This window comes from Drosophila innubila (genome assembly GCF_004354385.1).
Source record: "Drosophila innubila isolate TH190305 chromosome 3R unlocalized genomic scaffold, UK_Dinn_1.0 2_E_3R, whole genome shotgun sequence".
NCBI classification, from domain to species: Eukaryota; Metazoa; Arthropoda; class Insecta; order Diptera; family Drosophilidae; genus Drosophila; species Drosophila innubila.
This window is the reverse complement of record NW_022995380.1, coordinates 10,235,252-10,251,537: the sequence shown is the minus strand read 5'-3', so window position 1 is coordinate 10,251,537 and position 16,286 is coordinate 10,235,252. Positions and strand designations below refer to the sequence as shown.

The window sequence follows — 16,286 nt, the reverse complement described above, 5'->3', positions numbered from 1 at the left end:
GTATATCATATTTGTATAAATTAATGAAGATTTCCTGAAAATAAAAATCGGAATATTTCATTTTATGGAACCCTACCACCGTGACCACTTTTTTGTTATATAACATTGATATTGCACCCAGAATGGAAATTAGGATCGTAGTTAATTAGTCATCTCTGAAGAAAATGTGCGTATCTGCTTTCAAACATCTTTCAAAAATGTATTTTATAAATCAATAATATATCATATATTTAAGATAAGATACCTTGGAATTGTGTAGCTAGAAATCATAAACATAAAATTAAAAAAGCGTTTGAATTATTCCTACCCGAAAAGAGAAATTGTATTTAAAATACAGACATTTTCGTAATATTCCTAACAGCAATGTGAGCTTTCAATATACTATTTATTTTTTCATTCTCGTCAATTGTTGTTTTCACCAGAAAGAATAAGTATTACAACAAAAAATTCAAAGTACCCCGTATTTTGTTTCCGCAAAGAAATATCTTTTGGTACCTATTACCCCTATGGGGGCCAAGTTATTAGATTCAAAAAGTCAATAATCTAATTTTTAGTGAAAACAAAATGTAATTTTTCTTATCTTTGCAAATAGAGTTGCACAATAACTGATTTTGGGATTAAGAATTCGAGAGGTATATAAATATGTTTTGTAAACCCAATTTAATAATTGTAAGCTTCTGCTCCTACACTTTTATAATTTTGCCATTTTTTAATATATTTGTTGATAAGCTCAGATATTTTTTAATTTGGTAATCCAGCATTTCTAATTTAAATATGTTAACTTATTTCAGTTTAATTTTTTCTAATTAAATTTCCGATAGCGATAAGCTATAATTTCTTTATTATTTGCGATAATCCAGCTGATGTTGTATTTTTTTAATCCTATATGTATAGTATGTATTTTTAATTTCTGCACAGTTAAGTTTTTTTCTGTTTTGAATTCAAGAATGCTTGCAGTTTCTATAAATAGTATATAGATGCATATTAATGGCTTTAGGGTTTGCCTTGTATTCAATCGAAATTCAGATAGTTTTACATGTATTCGTATAAATCTGTGAACAATTTAGAGCTTTTATGGATTGGATCAACTATTTGGATTTATATTAAAAATATTGTCCATTTAACAGAGCATTGTTCATTGGATGAATAATACTGGTATTAGACATATTCAGAAGTATGTCTTCAATATTTAATGAAATATTCCTTTTTAAATGATTTGACAACTTGATATTTACCATTTTTTTTAAGTTCATGACATAATATTGAAATAGTCTGGTAAACTGTTGTGTTGTAATTTTAGGCTCTGTTGGCTTACTTTTGTAACTGCAGATGATATGTTATATATAATTAAAACTTTAATAAAAAAGATTCATATAATATTCTAGTTCTTTCAGTTTGTTTTGTTGTATTTATTATATCTATTAATTAGCTTCCCATTCTGCCGTAAAATCGTGAGGCTAGAATTATTTTCAACCGAACATAAGTGTGATTTCAAGCATAATTGATGGGAATTAAATGATTATATTTCAGAAGTATTTTTAAACATTAATGTCCAAATGCAGGCTTTCCATTTAATAATTTTTCACATTGATAAGCACATAATTTATTTTCAAAAACGTTTATGCACTCAAAGCATTACTTATTGATAAGATGCAAATCATAGCATTCGTTACTTGGTATTGGTGATCCCAAATAAAACAATATACATATGTAAAGAAGAGTTTTAATAAAATCAGAAAACGAAGATGCTAAAATTGTTTTTCAATAAAACTAAAAGAAACCATACATTAATAAAATAAGATTTAGTTTTCACCACTGAAATCAAGAATTAACGAATTTTAAATTAAAGAATCGTGCATAGAAATTGACGAAGGCGCCACTTAATGTTTTTAGTAGCCTTTTATAATGAGATGGTAGATTTAGTTTCAGATCATTAGTGTATAATTTAACGAAGATTTCCTGAAGTTGAAAATATTTAATTTTGGACATTATTATTTTACAGTCCTTATCAATTGTCACGAGTTTGATACAATTAGTTTTACACTATATTTCATAAATTATACACATACAATTTATATTGCCCCGAGTAGTTTACAAGTTAGCTCTTATCAAATATAAATATTTGTAGAGATAGCTTTTAGTAATATATTTTATCTTTTACATAAGATACTTTGCAGTACTATAGTTAGAGATTATATATTCCTACCCAAAAAGTTAAATTTCATTGAAAATAAATACATTTTTGTAGCCAGTTTCGCAGAGAAATTTGTTAATACTACTATAATTCAAAAGACTGAATATTTTTGTATACAAATTTATAACTAAATACTAAAAAGAAATCAACAATCGGATTCTAAGGGAAATAAAATATAAATTTATATTTTACACTCGCAACATAGTAGATTCGTATCGTTATGAGATCTTTTGTATTAATTACGCATTATTATACATACAAAATTCCTATTTATTTATTATTCATCTAATGGGGAATGGGTAATAATGAGGAACAAATTTATAAAAGGTGTAGAATTCAATGATGGGAACGCTCAATATTAGTTAGTTTATATAAGGTAAACGACTTCACAGATTATGTATTTGACGCAATTGCTTCCATAAAAACGATAAATGAAAAGTGAATAAATTGTAAGTATATAAATATACAGCTTTTGAATAAAAGTGAGTTTACGTATATACGTTTTTATACAAAATTTGTTTAGATTGTCCCAAGAACATATCGTAAAATTAGCATGTCACTTTTTTAAATAAATAATTGACTTGTAATATAAGTTTACGATATAAATAACTTGCAATGTTTTTCAATATTAGTATTATTTTCTGCCTAATATATTTGCATGCTATAAATAATTTTAGTGCAGAAACCACAAATCCGTAATATACAGACTAAATGAAAATTTGGAACTGTTCAAGATGCAATATCATTTTTCGATATGAATATTTTGCAATATCTTTCAATATTCCTTTATTATCAGTTGTATTTTCTGCCCAATATATTTTCATGCTATAAATATTTGTAGTGCAGATACTAAATGCATAATTGAAATTTTTCAAATTTGCAAGCTTGGCACATTAAAAATCTAATTTAAATTCTTTTACTCTGTAAGTTTTTTCTTCTATAATTGCTTAACATAAACACATTAAATAAGAATTAACAGTCAGTTTCAAAGAAGCAAGCATAGAACTAGGGTGGTGTGAAATTTCCGGAATAGAACATTGAGATCAGTTAACACTGTAAACGCCAATAATAGTGAATGTTATGATAAGCGCTAAGACTGCAGTTTGCCAACTGTTAAATAAGCATAAGTTTGACAAATATTATAAGGGTGCTTTGAAATTTCGTTATAGAATTGAAAATGATATTTTGTTCTGTGGCATCACTACTTTTTAAGCAAGATACTTTTGGCGAAATAAAACCATGTTGGAAATACTTATTTTTGTGGTCCACTATTAAGAATCTTAAGCTGACCAACAATTTAGTTCAAGGATCTAGATTCTAGACGAACAGAATCCACTAGGATTTCGATTGCATAATTTTACTCTCAAGGTTCGTGCCTTAATAATGATGCCACGGAACTAATATTCATCAAAATAATGCAATAGGGCATGACTTTCAAGCAAAAGCTCTTCAGAAATATGTAACTACATACATAATAAATATTAGTGGTTTTGAAAGATAGGTGTATTTATATCAGGAAACTCTCTAATTATCGTTTAATAAGCTCTTTGTGTTGTAGAAACTCTTATTTTCATCAAAAGTCTGCATTACTAGATTAATAAATAAGGCACATTTTATTCTAATAATATCATTTTATAAGCTCTTTCTGATTTATAAACTAAAATTTCCGGCAAAGGTCTGCCTTACTATATCAATAAATAATACACTGGGGCAGATATTTAAACTGGCTGGACTAAACCTAGGTAACGATTGTTTCCCTCGTGAACATTTTATTCTCATTCTATAACGTGGTAGTTTTTAGACTATGTCATTGAAAAATAATAGTTAAAAAACCGGATGCAGAAGACCGCAAATGAGAGGCAGGACTTTATTTCGAGCTTTATATCGCTCTCTGTGTAAAAAAGGATTTAGCCGCAATGTAAGCATTTACTTTTTTACTGCATTGCGTATTATTCCTTTTAGATTTTTGTTTACCAATGCTCTAAACGGTTTGGTAACTATAAAGTGAATTGGAATTATTGGGTATTTTTTGTTTCTACAAATTATATTCTTTAAATCATAATCGGGTTTCAAATTATAAATCCAAGAGAATATATGTACATTGTACATAATTGTAGATTTTATACTCGCAAAATAGTAAATATAAACAATTTCGTATGCACATTTACCCATGATAAGTTAAACTTAGTTACTTTGCTTAACCATTACTTTAACGAGCTTTTTATCATAGTTCAATACACATAGAATATGTTCTTCTATAAAATAATATTACAAAGTAATTAATCTAAAATAAGAACTTTTAATTTGATTCATTATTTTAAATTCTTAGTTTATTCGATTTTCATGGTTCACTCAATTAGTCAATCAATCAAATCAATTTTGTAATTACAGCGACTGTTTACTTATATATACTTAATTGCTGCATGTATATTTACTTAATTTATTAAGATAGCATCAAGCGCATATCGTTAACTTGCATTTCACTATTTGAAATATTTTAAAATATACCTTTATTAAAAAGGTATGTTGGTTTAGCGATCTTTCTACTCACATATTTAAAAGTGGGCAGTAGACTTGAGTTAGATGTCGATTAGATAATTTCAGTGTGGAAAATCACGACAAAATACCAACAATGATTTGCAATATAGTTTAACGATATAAATATTTTGCAATATTTTTTAATATTGCTTTAAATATTTGTAGTACTTTCTGCCCAATATTTTTGCATGCTAAAATATTTTGAGGGCAATATTTTTGCATGCTAAAATATTTTAAGGGCAGATACAGTAAGTCTGTTACAATACAGACTAAATGCAAATTCATTTAATATTTTTAAAAATTTGCAAGCTTGATAAGCTAAATAATAAATTAGTTTATGTTAAACTTAAATTTTACTGTTCAACGATTACTACTTTGAAAACGAATATAGCAATAATGTATTAAATACGGATTAACAGACAGTTAATGGATTTAAAGAGTGCAATTTTCATTAATAGAGCATTGGGTACAGTGAACACTGTAAGCCCCAAAAGGAGTTAATGTTCTTACTTGAGAGATTTACAACTTATTCGTGAGCTAGCTAGAATATGATTTGCATTAATTTTCTTTTAGCTTGTGACTTTTAAGAAATGCTCAACAAAGTGCCATTAAAATAAAACCGTGTTTGAAAATCACATTTTTTTAGGACCACTATACTATAAAAACCTTAAAGTGCGCTTTTAAAGGTGCTTCAAAGCTAAAGTTTGTGCACAAATCGGAAATGGATATGTTCAACAGATAAGAAAATATTAACCATTCCCAAATACTTGGACCTGTTAAAAATTCTCTCGAAGAGCTCTCTTAGAAATATTTATGTTCAAGCAATATTAACTTCCAGAAACAACTGAGCTATTTAAACAGATCACTCCTAACCTTACTCTAAAGGTTGATACATCAATAATGGTCCAACGGTAGTAACAATTTCAAAAAAAGAGAATATAGCAATATCCCTACCCGAACACCATCTTATTTAATTATCCTAACCATTATCGTGTTTAAGTTAGTATCAGAATAATACATTATAAATAAGTATGAATAAAAGGTTTTTAGCCGTTAAAGTTTTGGACATTATTTAAAAGAATAAGACCAGAATTAGACACATTCAATAATTTATTTTATGCGCATCATTACGAGCTTTTTATATTCTTGATTTAATTCAGGGATTGTAATTTTTTTAGGAAAACAGTTTTTAATGTTTCGCATTATTGTTTAATGCTTTCTTAGCGTTTGGTCGTTGTTTTTATTTTTATCAGTATTTTGTTCAGTTTCGTTAAATTAGATAGAATTTTTGTGTTATATGTATAAATTCAATTTGTAACTATAGTTACATATTATAGACAAGCAGATATGTATGTAATCTTTTCATAAGTTGAAGGTAATAATATTGTTTAAATTAAATAAAACATTGTTTTAAGGATCACACTTTCCAATAAAAAATTTATGTTTAAGTATTAACTTTTGTAGCTTCCTTGGTGGTTGTTGGTTTTCTTTTGGTTTCCCACAGCATTGCTAAAGAATTCAAAATATAATAAGCCAAATTTTCGAACATATATGTGTTTATCCCGACCTTATTTATTTAAAAGACAGCGTGTTTATTATAGATAATATTATTTATGATGGGATCTTGGAAACGTGGGAGTGAAACATTTTACTTTTTGGTAACATAAGAATCCCAACCAGTTTTTCAACGTTTTCGCGTTATCCCTCACATATATATTTGTTTTGGGTTCAATTCGCATTCTTAAATATCTAGAGAAAAATCGAATAAAAAAATAATTTCCAGTGTATTACGCCTTTTTGAAACATAAAACTGTTGTAAATCAGAGAAACACATAACTATTGAAACAATTTCTTTTGGTGATGGTTAAGAAATTTTAATAAATCAGTGTAGTTTTTAAAATAAAATAAACTTAAACTTGGTTTCAATTCCTGCCTAATCCATTTATTTTATACTTATATAAACGTACTTTTATTAAGACTGTTTTTTATACTGTAATCAGTTTATATGTATATGTATATGTATCTGAGATAACCTTTCCTTTCGGTAGAATCCATATCGTTGTTGATTAGATCCTTAGTACTCTCTAATATACAGTCTTTATGTTGCCGCTGCTTTGTATCCCAGAAATTTCCATTCGTATTTCGTATTCAGGTGCAAATCCCACTTCTTTATAAGAATGCTTTCATAGGGATAGTGCAGTCGGGTTTGCTTAGAAATCACAAAAAAGTTTCTGCTTTTAAAAAATATGTATTTCTACAATGAATTTAAGATAATGATTTAAAATAACTGCGTGCAAAATTTGGAACTTTAGTAGTTTAATACCAATTTTAGCAGTAAGTTTGGCTGTTTAACCATTAGGCATTTAGATTTATATTTTGGAGAATGTTTAACATTACTGTTAGTGACAATCCGACCAAATGTTTTATAATCATTTATGTTCTTGGTTTGGTCCAAATATTTTAACAAAAATGGTAAATTGTTTTTTAGATTCAGGGATATTGTGCGTTTGAAGCTGGCAAAATGATAATTATTATATGAGACGTTGTATTGTTCCCTTTTAATTTATAGGAGGTATTTTAATTTAGATTATTGCAGTGATATATTTTATACAGCTCTCCTTGATTTTAAATTTGTTTTATATAATTTGCTGAGATTGCATTTATTATGAAGCTTGCATATCCTGTCATGAATCGTTGACTGTTGATTTAGATTTAGTTATATAGCTTGTATATTTTAGATAGTATTTTTTAACACTCTGGATCGATATACGTTTGAGTTTTAGTTAAAGTAGATATGATACAGATGGAACCATTTAAAGCCTGTTCAAAAATCGTCTGCGCAAATACTTCACAAAATTTTCTAAATAAAACAAGCTTGTCCTAAGCTGCATTTGTTGCAATTGTATACTTCAGTATATATTAAATCTGTTTTTATATACGTTGAAATATAAATTATTAGTTTTTATCTGTCCGATTGCACATGATATTCGATAATAATTTTTCCCAATTTCGATGTATGTAGTGAAAATAAAAATTAATCCAACTCAATATTTATAAAGGTTTGTCATTTCGTTAAAAGTTTTTAAATTTTTTTTTTCAAATATGGGGAGCCCACCAATCTGTTTTTATTTTATTTTATTCCCGACGATATTTCATATGTGGCTCAAATCATTTGAATTAATCCATAACACCTATTCCGTACAGTCAGCAACGCATTTCTTTTTATAGCACTGTAACATTTTACGGGAAGAACTATTTTTTTATTTATCCGATTCTCACTATGAGAATGCTTAAACCATAATTTCAATGATTATTATTATTCCTTTAATCTAAATAAAATTAGTTTTTATGAGACAAATGTGCTTTTGAAATAGCATAACCATTATTTCCATAATTTTTCATACATATTTTTTAAAGTTATAATTTGACGAAGAATTTATATTTCCCCTACCCGAGATGTGAGTTTTCATATTTCTTTTTAAATTAATTATAATATTAAGAATTTCAAATAATTCAGAGGTTTTAATAATAAAATGTGATAGCTTTAAATAAAGGTGTTTTCATATTACCCTTACCCGAAATGGGGTTTTTCATTAGGATTGTAGACATTTTCTTAATTAACCTTCCCAAAAACAAAACTTTCAGTTCTTCGCTTCATTATTCATTATATTATCACAATCTTGGCTTTAAGTTTTTGTCGCAGTTGTTTTTGTTTATCCTTATCCCATCCAGTTTCGTAGTTTTTCAGAGATATGAAATTATATCATTTTTTTACTATATAATAAAAATATATATATTTCGGTATCATTCCCTTTTTATTTATATTGTTGCATATTTATTTTGTTTATTATTATATATATATAGTCCAGTGGTATTAGTTTATTTATTATCCCTGCCTGAAATGAAAATTATCGTTTGATTTGTTGTATTATTCGTATTACCCCTGTACGCAATTTTTCATTCTTCCTCGTATATCTTTTTCATGTTTACCAATCTATATTGAAACGAAATTGTATGATTTTGTTAGATTATACAATAAAATTTTAAATGGTTTGGTCTCTATTCCAAAAGGGAGGCAAGTTCGCTAGTCTTAAAAATTCGTTTTTTCAGTTACAAGACAACCGGTATTTGTATGTGTGGACAATAACATTCGGGATAATGATAATTCCCCTACCGGAAATGAGAAATTTTTTAGTTTGTAGTCAATTTCGTATAAATCCGAGCCGAAGTGGGTTTTGTTTTTTAAATCTTAACACAATGTTGTGGTTTCGTTCTTCAAACCGCCTTTTTGTTTTATACTTTCTTCGCATATCGTTTTCAAGTTTACCAACCTAAATATCCATTTCTTAGTTTTATATAGAAATAAAAATATATCATTTTTTTTTTCAATACAATAAAATTTAAAATGGTTTAGTCTCTATTCCAAATAGGAACCATGTTCTTAGTGTAGAGAATTTTTTCAGTTACAAGTCAACGGCTATTTGTACGTGTATGTGTAGACAATAACATTCAGGATAATGATGATTCCTTATTACCCCTACCGGAAATGAGAATCTTTTTTTAATTGTAGTCAATTTCGTATAAGTCCTACCCGAAGTGGGTTTTGTTTTTTAAATGTTAACACAATGTTGTGGTTTCGTTCTTCAAACCGCCTTTTTGTTTTATACTTTCTTGGCATATCGTTTTCATGTTTACCAACCTAAATATACATTTCTTAGTTTTATATAGAAATAAAAATATATCTTTTTTTTTTCAATACAATAAAATTTAAAATGGTTTAGTCTCTATTCCAAATAGGAACCATGTTCTTATTGTAAAGAATTATTTCAGTAACAAGTCAACGGGTATTTGTACGTGTATGTGTAGACAATAACATTCAAGATCAAAATGTTCTCTTATTTCTTGTTACCCCTACCTGAAATTACAAATATTAATTTGTTTTGTAGTCATATTCGCGTTACCCCTACTTTGTTTTTTAAATGTTATCGCATAGTTACAAATTCTTATTTCTTTCGAAATATTTCTTTATTCTTTTTTTTGTTGTTTAACGTTTTCATGTTTACTAACTTATCAGTCTCTTATATTTTTATAGAATCGAATTTATATCATTTTATTGGACCATACAATAAAATTTAAATTGTTTGTTCTCTTTTTCAAATGGGAGTCAAGTTCGTAGTTTCATAGAATTGTATTTTCAGCTGCAAGGCAACCGGTATTTGCATGTGTAGATAGTAACATTCAAGTTAAAGAGTTTTTCTTATTACCCATGCCGGAAATTGTAATTTTTATTTAATTTGTAGTCATTTAGTATTAATCCTACCAGAAATGGGTTTTGTTTTTTAAATGTAAACACAACGTTGTGGTTTCGTACTTCAATACGCATTTATGTCTTATGCTTTCTTCGCTTTTCGTTTTCATGTTTACCAACCTAATTATCAGTTTTTTAGTTTTATATTGGACCGAAAATATATTTTTTGTTAGACCATACAGTAAAATTAAAAATGGATTGGTCTCTATTCCAAATAGGAGTCAAGTTCTCAGTGTCGCAGAATTATTTCAGTTACAAGTACCCAATAACATTCAAGATCAAGATGTTCTTATTTCTTAAATTATAAATTTTCCTTTGTTTTGTAGTCAAATTCGTATTACCCCTACTTTGTTTTAACGTTGTGGCTTCTTACGCCATTACGCAATATTGTTCCCTTTTATAATCGTTTTCATGTTAACCAACCTATTAGTTTCTTGTCGTTTGCTTGACCATTCAATAAAATTAAAGATAGTTTGGTCTCTATTTCAAATGGGAGCCAAGTTCGTAGGCCTAATGAATTGTTATTTCAGGTCTAAGTCAACGGGTGTTTTTAAGTGTAGACATAAACATTAAAGATAAATATGTTTTCTTATTACCCCTACCATAAATTAAAATTTTTCATTTGATTTGTTGTCATATTCGTATACTCATACCTGAAATAGGTATTGTTTTTATATATTAAGGCAACGTTTTGGTTTCTTACGCATGTACGCAATATTGCTTTAAACTTATTTCGATTATCGTTTTCATGTCTTCCAATCCCATCAGTTTCTTAGCTTTATAGAAACTAAATATCATTTTTGTAGACAATATGACAAAAAAAAAGAAAAAATGGTTTGGAGAGAAGAGAATTATTTAAGTTACAAGTCATGGGTGTTTGTATGTGTAGACAATATCATTCAAGATAAGGATGTTTTTATTTTATTCCCTACCTGAAGTGGAAAATGTCTGTATTGGTTTGTTGAATTATTCGTATTATCCCTACCTGAAGTGGAATCTATTAGTTTTTTACACATATTACACATTATTGTTTCATGCTCTTCGTAGATATTTACGTTTTTTTTTTACTACTGTCCAATCCAGTTGTATAGAGAATTAAAATAAAAATAAAAGACCGCAGATTTGTATCGACATAGTGAGTTTTTTGACCACAAATGAAATTAAAGATTCGGTGTAATCCCTGTCCCAAAGTAGAAATTCTTACTATTTATAGCCATCGACCAGTTTCGTAGCTTTTAATGGGTATTAAATTTTTAATTTAAAGAGACGCAGATTCTTATTTAATATTTATATATAGATTAAAATCCTTATTTTTGAATTTTTGTATTCGATTTTTTTTGAATTGTATCATTATTATCTTTCTATTTGCATTTGAGTGAATCAGTAGAGTTTCCTTTACAAGTTTACCATAGTTTGAATTACTCACTTATAAAAGTTGATTTTTATGTAGATTTTATATCTTTAAGGTCATTAAAGAGTAAAAGTTGTCATTCATTTCATACTAAACGTGCATATTTACGTGATTTAACCAGATTTAGACCTTCCTCCGTTTGTAAAATGATGATTTGACTGAAATTTGTATAGAATTTAAGCTTAAAATAAAAATATGACGAACAAGTGTTTCGAAATTTATTAGAATTGTTTTCAACTTTTATTCTTTTGTTTTGTGCTTCTTTTCTGTGTGTGAGCTCTTTTTTCTCTTTTTTTTCCATTATTTTTTTCTATTTTTGGTATGGACAAAAGTATATTTACAACGATATAGGACAAAAGTTTTCTTAAATCTTGATGTGTACAAAAACAGAAAAATCATTAAATTTCAGGTGTTAGGAACTTAAGTGACACATTTTGTGTACTTTTCATGTTTATGATTAAAACAAAGAAAATAAAAAGAATAACATATTGTTGCTTGTGGCGCGTCTAACGAACTAGCATTCGGTTCGTTCAGTTGCTACTCCAGATACGATATTTCAATTGCTTTAAACGATCGATGTCAGTAATGTGTACAACATTCTGTTTATTCGGTAGTGATATCGGTTCATTGATGATGATCGGCAAATAAACAGAAGGCCGTAAATAACTGGACGCCTTTTCAAACAGGTCATAGTAGAGCAGAGAAGTCGATATAGGTTCCTATAATTCAATCCACGCAATCAATCTTAGATAAAAACGATGTAGCCCCGTGTAGGCCAAATTCTCGAACACTCTCGAAAACACCCCACAGGGCAAATGAGCCAACTGCATTTTCAGCAATTGTAATTGCCCTTTTGCCCGCTAAGGGTTCGAGTTAAACATCGATCGATCGCGTATCAACTTTCAACGCCCAACTATAAAGTTTAGAGAAAGAAATACATATTGCTTGGTTAACGTGATAAAAATGACAATTAGTTAACTAAGACTATCAACTAAATTTATGTTTAAAGTAGTAGAAATGCCAATATAAGCGAAAGATTGAGATATTGTTTAAGCGCTGGAATTTTCCAGAGTTACTTGGTGTAAACGTGTGTGTATTCGCACTTTCACATTAATACATATGGACAGATGTACTCGTACGTAGTATAAGAGATAACAACATTCAGGTAAAGGAAAAACACAAAAGAGTGAAGTACAAAATAGCAGAGCGAGTTTTCTGCGCAGCTGCTGTAATATAAGACTTATTGCAGCGAGTTCTGCCGTAAGTGCAAGTGAGATAGAATACTTGTATAAGACTACATGCAAATACAATGCGTGTTATTTTTAGAGCAGGCCAGCTGCTGTTTGGGGGGTTAAAAGAGAATCGAGAAGAGACCTTGGTAGGCCCAAAAATGGTGACACGTTTCGCATGGGGTAGAAATTTTTCTAGAAGCGTCGATAAATGAAATAACGCTTTACCGAAATTACGAAATTGAATTACACAATATTTGTAATTTTCTTGGGGATTTTGAGAATGAGTGTAAACGTTTACAAAACGCTGTGACGTCATGTTTGAACATGAATCAATTGATGTGGAAAAAAAACTACACCTTAAGCTTATGAAAATTTGTGCTTACGTATAACAACAAGAGAATGGCGTCTACACCTGGCTTCCCTTGTTAACTCCTCAAACCGTTAATGGCTGTGGATACTAGAGCTCCTTCGTTGCCTGCCTAAGCCTTAAGAAGCCTGGCAAATGAAACATCTGGTCCCTGGCATCTGTCTTACAGTACAGCCTGCCTAATGACCAACTTTCTAGACAAAGACGAGACGAACAACTCTGTTTCCGCACTGCCAAGCGGTTTTGTGTTGCCCCCATTTCCTCATTGCGAAAATTGCCTGAGAGCCCATTGTGATGGTGACGACGTGTTTTCTTTGTTCAGAGCCAAAATGGTGAAATGTTGTGTACTAGCAATTATTTTAGCCTTCGTGCCATGTTGTAACTTCGCAGATTCGCCTTTACAGCAGCTTCTTTACACTTTTTCATTTCTGATGACTAATGTGTACACGTATATACAATATATATGTATCTCTATATATATAAAAACACTGCGATCCGGAACAGTTGACTTTATATTTTACTTTTTTTTTTTTTTTGAATTTTTTCTAGTTTCACGACGAATTTCACTTGAACACTTATTTTTTGCGAATGGTTGCTTGTCGCACTGTGAGCTCTATTTATACGCTGAGCAGTGACTCGTCGATGCGTCGAGAACTCCATTTGTCTCCCTTATTTGCTCTCGAAAATTCTGTGAGAGCGAATGAATACGCTACTGTTGTATTGGCTACGTGACGCACTCATTCTTTTCTCTTCTCTATACGTATTGTAGCTATAATAGTTTTGCCATGGCATTTCCAAACTACATTATTTTGTTATCTACCAAGCTTTTTAATAGATAAAATTCCTTATGCTCCAACCCAAGTATAAGATTTAACTTAGCATTGACCAAATACACAAAACAATTAAAATATGTTATTTAATTGTGTATGTGTTTTTTTTATAATAACTTATTAATAAGAGTAGTCTGCGGTCGGTGTGCTAATAATACTAATAAAGCAATTGTGTAAGCAGGACAGATATATGTACTCGCATGCAATAGCTTGTCTTGACTCACAGCGCTGCCAGATGTCTTATGCTCGAAATTTCTACTACATTACGGCGCCAAGTTTGAATTTTCTTAAATCTGTTATACTGTTATACATAAGCCATGTAGTTTTATTGACATGATATTACATAAATTTATAATATGCTTGAGTAATTTAAGCTAATTTTCAGATGTTCTCCAAGCAGAAACAGCTATTTTTAATTCTAAAAAGTTGGCAATACTGAATTTTATTGACTTGATATATTCAAAAGTTTTAAATATACATTGATGAATAAAATATTGGCGATCTTCTTTCTGTTATTATGTATTTACAATACAATTTCAAGAGCTAATCTCTGCCTTAAATATTTACAAATTTATCTTTAAAGAGTATGATATTTTGTTTGTGTTTTATTATAAGAAATTATTTAAATTAGATTATACGATAAGAGAAGAACTGAAAAGACAGTAACACCTATAAACAAAGTTTTCCATTATAATCGTCAGTGATACGGCACAAACTTGAAAGTGGGAATATAAAAATGTTTTCAGTGTAGATGGCACATCGCATTGTTTGTGTGTGTTGAACCAAGCACAAGGTTTTTGAACCTTTGCTTTTCACAGCAGGAAAGCCAGCTGTTGCCAGCGCGCGCGCATCCTTTGCGCTCGGCACATACTGCGGGGTGGGTAAACGGATACTCTCCCTCTGGTTTACAGGCTCATTCTCATTGAGTGGGTTTTGAGTGAATACGAATGCGACGAGTGAATGCAATATTTGAGTAAAATGTTGGGATAGAGTCGGTGGAGTGAACGCGCCAAATATGAATGCTAACGAGCTTAGCAATAAAACTTGAAAACTTCCATTAAAGTTGAAGCGAGAAGTATGCTAAAATGATAGAGGTCAAAGTTGTGATTTCATTGGGGAACAGCAATTTAATTGCTTGCCCAGCTTTGGTCCAGTCATTCTAACTAATCTCCCTTATCCAAGAACCGTGGCGGAAGTCGAACTATGGGATTCTCTGATCATTTTCGGGAGGAAACGCAGCAATAACCGAACCGTCGCTTATGGAAGGAAGCCATCAAGTAAGGCATCAAAGTCTTAAGTAAACATGTGGCGGCAATTGGCAGCACAAACAATAACAAAGCAAAACGAAGAAGCATAAAGAAAAGGGAATAGGGAATAGGGAAAATAAAGGCAGGCAACAATAACGGAAAAGCACGGAAATTGCGTATACGCCGTGGGCGCCCGTGTGTATCTGCAATGATAGACAAGAGCAATTGGGCGCCTCGTTGCTTGTTGCGTTTGTTTTTGTTTCCTGCGGCACTGCAACAACACTGAATGCTGGTATAGAAAGGGCGCCACATTATACAATACACACTCACATGCAAACAAGCAAATGGCATAATAAACGTATTTTTGTGAAGAATGGAATGACAAAGCAACAAAACATCAACATGTTTTATTGTGAGCCATGTCGTACCTACAAAGGCTTTCTTCAGTCAAATGCTCGGTTAAGTAAAGTGTTTTGTGTTTTGTGTGTGTTTCAAGTAAAATAAAATGATAAGGGGGCAGCATCATATTCGTATCAAATCTCACGGCCTCCCACATTCCCTGACATTTTGCAATTTAACCTTGTGTATTGCCAAAAGTGGTCCTTCAATTTTTGAGCCTACAAAGTTATATGTTTTTTGCCATGAGCTGAGCCTATGAAAGTAAAAAAAACCCTCCTTTACCTTCCCCACACACAGACACATACAAAGAAAGGTTGTAGCATAACTCTGTCAATGCATTTGAGGGCCGTTGGTTCAGCACGGTACAAGCACAGCACAGCCATTCCCAATTGCTCGGCGAGAATGTACACTCAGAAAAAAAATCAAGATTTCAGTACTTGAACAGGCCATTTCAGAGCTCAAAAGCTAAGTTCGGATTTTCTAAAGTTGAGAACAAAAATCTTATTTTTTGGGGATACTTTAAGTACGTTTTGGGTATAATTCAAGTCTGGAAAATTGGAAAACATACTACTTTAAGTACACACAAATCTTGAACTAAATCCAATATGTACTTCATTAATGGAAAAGAACAACATTGTCATAATTAATAAAATTTAATCTTAATACATGCACTAGTATGTGTACTAAAATTAAGCAAAATACCAAAATTTATTAATGGTGTATTTTCTTGGTTAGCAATAGGTGCTGATTATACCAGCGA

The 16,286-nt window shown here is 30.1% G+C and overlaps 1 long non-coding RNA gene across 1 annotated transcript; it reads right to left on the bottom strand.

Moving 5' to 3' along the window:
• Nucleotides 1-10,920: 10,920 nt before the first annotated feature.
• On the bottom strand, nucleotides 10,921-13,719 carry LOC117789625. Its single transcript, XR_004617918.1, has 3 exons — nucleotides 13,067-13,719; nucleotides 11,190-12,364; nucleotides 10,921-11,077 (listed from the first exon to the last, which is right to left on the bottom strand). It is a non-coding gene; the product is annotated as an uncharacterized LOC117789625 (long non-coding RNA).
• Nucleotides 13,720-16,286: the final 2,567 nt, after the last annotated feature.